General features: G+C 33.2%; 1 protein-coding gene across 9 annotated transcripts in view; it reads right to left on the bottom strand.

The window, feature by feature from the left end:
* The window catches only part of Cntn4 (contactin 4), a 990,533-nt gene that overhangs the window by 795,712 nt on the left and 189,422 nt on the right, over window positions 1–5,399 (bottom strand). The window contains exon 1 of one of the 9 annotated variants that reach the window (XM_029478672.1): window positions 3,374–3,450. The exons of the other annotated variants lie outside the window; for them this stretch is intronic. The gene's annotated coding sequence lies outside the window, so the exon portion shown is untranslated. Of the gene's footprint in view, window positions 1–3,373; window positions 3,451–5,399 lie in introns of those variants that run through there. 9 annotated transcript variants of the gene reach the window in all.

The following is a 5,399-nucleotide window of genomic DNA, read 5'->3' as shown; positions in this document are numbered from 1 at the left end:
TATAGGGTTGCAGACCCCTTCAGCTCCTTGGGTGCTTTCTCTAGCTCCTCCATTGGGGGCCCTGTGTTCCATCTTATAGATGACTGTGAGCATCTACTTCTGTATTTGCCAGGCACTGGCATAGCCTCATAGGAGACAGCTATAACAGGGTCCCTTCAGCAAAATCTTTCTGGCATATGCAATAGTGTCTGGTTTTGGTGGCTGATTATGGGATGTATTCTAAAGATATTTCTTGCTATGCTGCTTAGCTTACTTTCCAGATTAAAGTAGTGTTTCTTCCACTGGTAACTGAGAAATCTATGCTTATTCAACCCCACTAATACACTGACTTTTCAAGTGTAACACTGGAAATAATTGATGAGTGGAGTGTACAATGCATGCAAGCACACAGAGACAACTGGTGAAATGGCGTTACTCATTCTAACTAGTACAATGAGAAATCATTTTCTATCATTCTCAGGAGTCTCTTCAGCTCTCCTAAGTCTTGGCTACTTCCCAGTATGTTTTTAGGAATGAACATATGCCATATTGTGCCCAGTAGTCAATATTGTTTTAATAGTGTTAGATATGTTATCAAAAGATACAGCCTTACCAGGTCATTAAGACAACCAGGAAGCCTATGTTTACCCCGAGTGTTCTGCATACGTGCTAGACATTTGCAGCATTGCACATTACTCACTAGGTCACATCACATACTGTGATAAAGCCAATACTTAGCCTTTATCATTATCCTAATTACCAAAGCCAACAGTGTGTCATCTAAATTACATTGTGAACTCAAGCGAGAAGATGTTAAATGTCTTGCTCATATGGATAGGATATCCTTTTCCTCCCTTTGAACTATCTTTAATCTTAATCAATGTCAAAGACCATGTAAAACTGAAAAAACTCTAGTAATATAATCTGGCTATAGCCATGTTACAATGAGTATAAATTATTATATTACAATAAATAGATTAATAATACAACTAATATTTTATAATGTTGTATTTGCAATGTATAATAAATTTCCTTAACTGTACTAAAGTACCTAAGTGGCCTAAATTTGAGTATTTCAACTAAGATATATTACTATAACATAAAACAAACATTAGGGGCTTAAATGTCAATCATTAATAAATAGACATACACATTTGTAGCTTCAAAGATAAAGTTTCAAAAATTCTGTTAAAGAAATTTTCTAATTTATTTGACTCTTCTCACCTCAATGAAAGGAATATATCATTTTATGGAAGATGTCTTTTGATACTATCAAATCAATAGCACATTAGAAGACACTAGGACAGAGTATTACCATGCATCACATCTACTTTACAGTATAGATTATCTATAATTATCAAAAGTCAGTGTCCACTCAAAGCTTCCATGGTTGAGTACATTGTGCAGAAGAAAGACACACAAAGATGCTGAAGGATCACAAACAGTGCACACTGTATTAAAAGATATTAATTTAAAACTCTTAAAGACAGACAAGCTTAAAAATGGTACATCTGGAATATCAATAGGTATCCCTCCTTAGGGGACAAACAGACTAATATTTCCCATCTACAGTGGGCAATGGACCTTTTTCTTCAACATTTAATAAAGTTTCGGATACAGGCTATGATCAGGACTTGTCTCTAAGATTTCAATGTCGGGGAACTGGATAGAAGAGATAGGATTGTCTTCTAAATGTAAGTGCTGTTACATATTTAAAACATCCTAAAATGATAACAGTAATATTTTCTCATTTTTAATATATATATTTAAAATGTAAGATTCAAATTATCTCTGGTTTCATAAAGTCAAAGTTAATAGCATATTCCCTTACCTGACTACTCATAAGATTTATGCTATCAAGAAAAATATAATTAGGAATGACTTCCCTCACAATTTTGATGACATATAGATTTGTCATCCCTAACTAAAGTTCATATTCTACCTTCCTCATCAATTTCAGACTACAGTTGTGAAGTTGCTGATGATATTTGTCAAGTAGATTGCTAGTCTGAGGAAACTGGAGCAGCATTTGAAAACATAGTTATCAGATTGTCAGTTATTTATTCACATTACAGAAGTCAGTCAAGCACCCACAGAATAACAAGAACCCAGGAGAGTGACTTGTAGCAACCTGATGCATTCTCCTGTGGAGTCTAATATACTCTGCTTTAGAATGTGTGTCTGAGACAGTCAAACCCAATCTTTGCACCGCTGTTCAAACAGCTCTGCATTATTCCCTAAAGACCTTGCCTGCTTTTTTTGTGATTATGATTTCAGCTCTAGGCTGATAATCAAACTTCTTAGAAATCAAAAGGAATAAAACATAAAGCAAAGCTGTTAAAAACCAGCCATCAACAGAAAAGGTCAAGGCCTGTAGCATAAAAAAGAAAATAATATATATATATATATATATGTATTTTCTTTGATTTATTCTTGGTAAAGTGCAGAACCGTTTAGAACCACATTTCCTTTGACTAGTAGTAAAGCACGTTACAACCTTTCTTACTTTAATTTTCTCTGGCATTTATTGTGTTTAATAAAATGACTAAATGTCAAATAGATTTATAAAATCATATTTACAGCTTAATCAGGGGCCAACAGAAATTATTCATAAAGTGATATAATTCAGACTATAACAAGCTAAACTGGTATAGATTTTTTCTTTATCATCAAAGAAATAATTAGTATTTGCTTAAAAAGATCTGTTTAATTCTACAGTAATGACTACTAAAATGTATCTGTATGTATTTGAGATTTTATCACTATTATCTTTCAGCTAAAGTTCAATACTAGAACTCTTGGTAGCTTCCTTTTATTTTCCTGTATGGCATACTTTTATAAAGCTCAAGAACATAGAAAAAGTCATACAAACCAGAATTTAGGAAATGACAATAGCAGTATTTTAAATTGATCATCTTTTTGTCAGATCTTATAAGTGAAACATATACAGAAAACCCCCAGGATAAGTCTTTATCCTAATCCTAGCTTTCTCTAGTGAACAACTTTGTTTAAAATCTGGAAAACTGTGAAAGGAGCTAAGATCACTGACTGCTATTTCAGAGGTCTCAGGTCCCAATAACCACATGACTACTCATGGCCAGTTCTTGTGGCTTTGAAACCTTCTCTAGTCTTTATGGGCACTGAACACATATGGTACACATAAATACATGCAGAACAAAAAATACACATAGAACACTCCTATATGTAGTATACATAATACATATAGGAGTGTTCTATGTGCAATATTTACACAAACATACTCATGGATATCTTAAAATATGACAGAGATGTGAACTAAATATATTCTGATCCTATTTCTGGCTGGAATACAAAGTTCAAGGGGAATTAAACTAGATAGTTATTTATATTACTTAGGCTTAAAATAAACACACACCTCTGGATACAATTTCCAACGTTGCAGGTTTCAAGAAGGTATATTGCTTCTGAAAACAATGGTAGAGGAGGAATGGGATGAGGAAGTGTGGTGGAGCAGACTGGAAGAGAGTAATGACCAGACTTTTAAAAAATTACAAATAATAATAACATAAAAAAAACATGGCAAAACTCCCAAATATTTCTCCTTTTTATTCTAATTATTTTATACAAACAAATCTAACTTTACTCTTCCAAACTGTATGCAAATATAGTTACTGAATCATTTGATGATACAAGTGAAACCCGATTTTTGGAATTTTAAACTGTTGAGGATATTTTTGTTAGCTCATTAATTTGAATTGTCTAATAGGCAAGTTTAAACTTTCTATTTGACACTAAATATCCTTCTTTTAGTTCTGAGGACCATAAATAACCTGTGCCCCAGTTACTTTCTATTTTCTGTGCAAGAAAAACAGACCAAAACCAACTTGGGGAGGAGAGTGTTATTTTGTGTTACCTGCCAAGTCCAACATTGAGGGAATTCAGGGCAGGAGCAGAAGCCGAGACCGTGGAGAAATGCTGTTAATGTCTTGATCTATATGCCTAGCTCAATCTGCTTTCTTATACCTGGGCCACAATACCAGTGGCGGCAACATGTACATTAGGCTCCCTACATGAAACATTAATCAATAAAATGCCCCACAAACATAATCATAAGCCAATGGGATGGAGATAATTATCCAATTGTGGTTTTTTTCTGCTGGATGAGTACAGTTTTTGTCAGGTTAGCAACACAAAACACAAACTAATCAGCACGAACCACTTGCGAAAGGACTGGCCTTATCCAATTATTATAATTTGGGAATATATCTTTTTCATCAGATACTTAGAGATGATAACATCCTTTAAATGGACCGTAGTTTAGTTCAAATTGTCGCAGCCACAGTATCAAATCAATTACAGCTTTTAACTTGATGTATAAAACAGCACAAATATATTTCCTTAATGTACAATTGTGATTTATAATTAAGTTTATTTCCACTTTACTACTTATGTCTTAGAAAACTAATAAACTGTATATGGAGGATTTCTAGTAAATTCAACGTTTATGAAATTAGTTTATTTTCAGTCAAATATAACATTTTAAAAATCCACATAAATCACTTAATAAAGTAATTGTTAAGGATACAAGTAGTGTGAAATATTCTGTGAACATGCATTAATACCTCTTTCTATATCACAGATTAACTTGTTTTCATGAAAATTATAGGTATTAAGAAAAAAAGACACACAATTTTCTACAAAGCTTTATCCTGTGCAGAACTGTAGCCATTTCTCATTGCTATCATGTTCATATATGTGACAGGCTAATTCCTCAATGATATTCATTCCATTTCAGATAAAGTTTTTATGGTCAAATACTACCACAATCATCAAGTATAATCTCCTACAAGAATAAACCTGAAACATGCTTGGTCTTCACAATGCTTTTGATCTAAATTTAGTTATATATTTTTCTTTTATAAAATGGTGTTAAATGTTAATAAGAATGTTCAAAATTTTATAGTTCCAAAAGCCAATATCTTTCCATTTCTTTCTTCAGTAATGTTAGGAAGCTTTAAAGAGTTTCTATACTGTGCTGTATATATGTGTTTCTTGTGCTATTTCTTGGTTGTTGTTTTTGTTGTTGATTGTTTGCCTTATTTTATTTTATTTTCATTCTTTAAATGCCTATTTGTTTTCTAAGGAGAGACAAATAAATGTGTGGATTCTGATAGGAGGGAAAGTGGAAGAGCAGCAAAAAGTTGGGGGAGGAGAACCATGATTACTATATATTATGTGCTCTTGCACGTAACACCCCACAAACACACACATACACACTCCTTTCAGTGACAGAAAGAAAGAAAGAAAGAAAGGAAGGAAGGAAGAAAGGAAGACAGACAGACAGGCAGGAAGGAAGGAAGGAAGGAAGGAAGGAAGGAAGGAAGGAAGGAAGAATAAAAGAAAGAAAGAAAGAAAGAAAGAAAGAAAGAAAGAAAGAAAGA

This window comes from Mus caroli, chromosome 6 (assembly GCF_900094665.2).
Source record: "Mus caroli chromosome 6, CAROLI_EIJ_v1.1, whole genome shotgun sequence".
Classification (NCBI taxonomy): Eukaryota; Metazoa; Chordata; class Mammalia; order Rodentia; family Muridae; genus Mus; species Mus caroli.
Note: the sequence above shows the minus strand (reverse complement) of the source record. Positions and strands in the feature narration are given on the sequence as shown.